This window comes from Colobus angolensis, unplaced genomic scaffold (assembly GCF_000951035.1).
Source record: "Colobus angolensis palliatus isolate OR3802 unplaced genomic scaffold, Cang.pa_1.0 Scaffold203, whole genome shotgun sequence".
NCBI lineage: Eukaryota > Metazoa > Chordata > Mammalia > Primates > Cercopithecidae > Colobus > Colobus angolensis.
In genome coordinates this window covers 4,905-7,428 of record NW_012115189.1, presented here as the reverse complement: position 1 = coordinate 7,428, position 2,524 = coordinate 4,905, and the positions used below count along the sequence as shown (strand labels likewise).

Below are 2,524 nucleotides of genomic sequence, written 5' to 3'. Positions count from 1 at the left end.
AGGCTCTGGGGCAGCACAGGAGGGGTAGGCTGAGAGGGGCTGCCGCAGCTGCTCCTTTCGGCAGGAGGTCAGAGGACTCGGATACAAGCTTCCCACTCCGTGTCTTGATCTTCTTCACAACCACAGCCCTGGAGGAGCTGGTGCGTCTGAAAGGAGCTGGAGCCCGCACTAGAGCCAAAACTGGAGCCCAGGCCATAGCTGAGGCCCGGGCTTTTGAGGCCCCATAGGTGGAGCTCAGATCACCTGCATAGCCGCTGGTGGTCTTCGTATGAATACTCATGTTCGGCATCCCGGACTCCAGGCGACTCTCCTCGCCCTCCAGCAGCTTCCTGTAGGTGGCGATATCGATGTCCAGGGCCAGTTTGACGTTCATCAGTTCCTGGTCCTCACGCAGCTGCTGTGCCATGTCTTGCTTGGCCCGCTGCAGGGTGACCTCCAGCTCAGACAACTTGGCGTTGGCATCCTTAATGGCCAGCTCTCCACGCTGCTCGGCATCTGCAATAGCCGCCTCCAGGGAAGCCCTCTGGCCTTTGAGGCCCTCAATCTCAGCCTAGAGCCGGCTGATGTTCCGGTTCATCTCGAAGATCTCAGTCTTGGTGCACCACAGGTCATCCCCATGCTTCCCAGCCAGGCTCTGCAGCTCCTCATACTTGATCTGGTACATGCTCTCAGCCTCAGCCCAGCTGCGGTTGGCGATCTCCTCGTACTGTGCCTTGACCTCAGCAATGATGCTGTCCATGTCCAGGGAGCGGCTGTTGTCCATGGACAGCACCACAGATGTGCCCCAGATCTGGGACTGCAGCTCCCGGATCTCCTCTTCATACAGCTGCCTGAGGAAGTTGATCTCATCAGTCAGCCCTTCCAGGCAAGACTCCAGCTCTACCTTGTTCATGTAAGCTTCATCCACATCCTTCTTGATGAGGACAAATTCATTCTCCATCTCTGTACCCTTACTGATCTCATCCTCATACTTCTTCTTGAAATTCTCCACCAGCCCCTGCATGTTGCCAAGCTCCGCCTCCAGCTTCAGCTTCTCCTGGCCCAGAGTCTCCAGCTGCCGCCTAAGGTTGTTGATGTAACTCTCGAACATGTTACCCATGTTGCTCCGAGCCACCTTCTGCTGCTGCAGGAGGCTCCACCTGGTCTCCAGCATCTTGTTCTGCTGCTCCAGGAACCATACCTTGTCTATGAAGGAGGCAAACTTGTTGTCGAGGGTCTTGATCTGATCCTTCTCCTGGGTGCGCACGGCCTGGATGTTGGGGTCTACCTCCAGGTTAAGGGGGCTAAGCAGGCTCTGGTTGACCGTGACTGCAGTGATGGCTCCCATGCTGCTGGCCCCACCATAGCCACCGCCCAGGCCACCCCGAAAGCTGCTGCTTCCCACTCGGGAGAAGCTCGAGGAGCTGATGAGGGCACCGAGCCCACTCGTGTAGGAGCCACTGCTGAAGGCCCAGGGGCCAGAGGTGGACACCTTGTAGGACTTCTGGGTCACCCTGATGGACATAGTGGAGGCAGGAGTGGAGGCTGGCCGGCTGAACCTAGAAGGAGCGGAAAATGTACCACATTTTCTTTATCCAGTCTACTATTGATGAGAATTCAGGTTGATTCCAAAAAAAAAAAACAGATCTTTCGAAAAAAATCAAGTGAGACAAAAATAATAAAGAGGAAGAAAGAATAAGCAAAGACTACCCAAGAAAAGAGGAGAGAAGATGCAAATAAACAAAACCAGAGACGAAAAAGGAGACATTACAATTGATACCTATGCCAAAACCAGACAAAGACAAAACAACAACAACAAAAAAAACACTCCAGACCAATATCCCTGATAAATATAGATGCATAAATATTCAACAAAATACTAGCAAACTAAATCCAATAGCACATCAAGAAGATAATACACTACAATCAAGTGGGTTTTATATTACAGACGCAAGGATAGTTATGCACATGCAAATAAACAAATGTAATACATCTCAATATGATCATCTCAATAGATGCATTAAAAGCATATGACAAAACTCAACATACATTTATAAAAAATACCCTCAACAAACTAGGAATAGAATGAACATACCTCAAGATTTTAAAGGCTATATATCACAAAACCACAGCTAACATCATACTGAAAGGGAGAAAGTTGAAGGCATTTTCGCTAAGAACTGGAACAAGACAAGGACACCCACTCTTACTCAACATAGTACTGGAAGTACTTAGATAAGCAATTAGGCAAAAGAAAGAAATAAAAGGCACCCAAATTGGAATTAGGAAGTCAAATTATCCCTGTTCACCATTGATATAATCTTATAGCTAGAAACATCTAAGGACTCCACCAAAAAACTTTTGGACTTGATGAATGAATTCAGTAAAGTTTCAGGATAAAAAATTAATGTACAAAAATAAGAAGTGTTTTTATGCACCAATAATAATCTAGCCAATAATGAAATTCACAAGGCAACCCCATTTACATAACCACAAGAAAAACTAGGAATATATTTAATCAAAGAGGCAAAAGACCTCTACAAGG

At 47.9% G+C, this 2,524-nt stretch overlaps 1 pseudogene across 1 annotated transcript in view; it reads right to left on the bottom strand.

The window, feature by feature from the left end:
• Window positions 1–1,549, bottom strand: part of LOC105511745 — a 12,044-nt pseudogene extending 10,495 nt beyond the window's left edge. Inside the window, exon 1 of the transcript XR_001001761.1 lies at window positions 5–1,549. The product of XR_001001761.1 is annotated as a keratin, type II cytoskeletal 8 pseudogene (transcript). The remainder of the gene's footprint in view (window positions 1–4) is intronic.
• Between the last annotated feature and the right edge of the window lie 975 nt (window positions 1,550–2,524).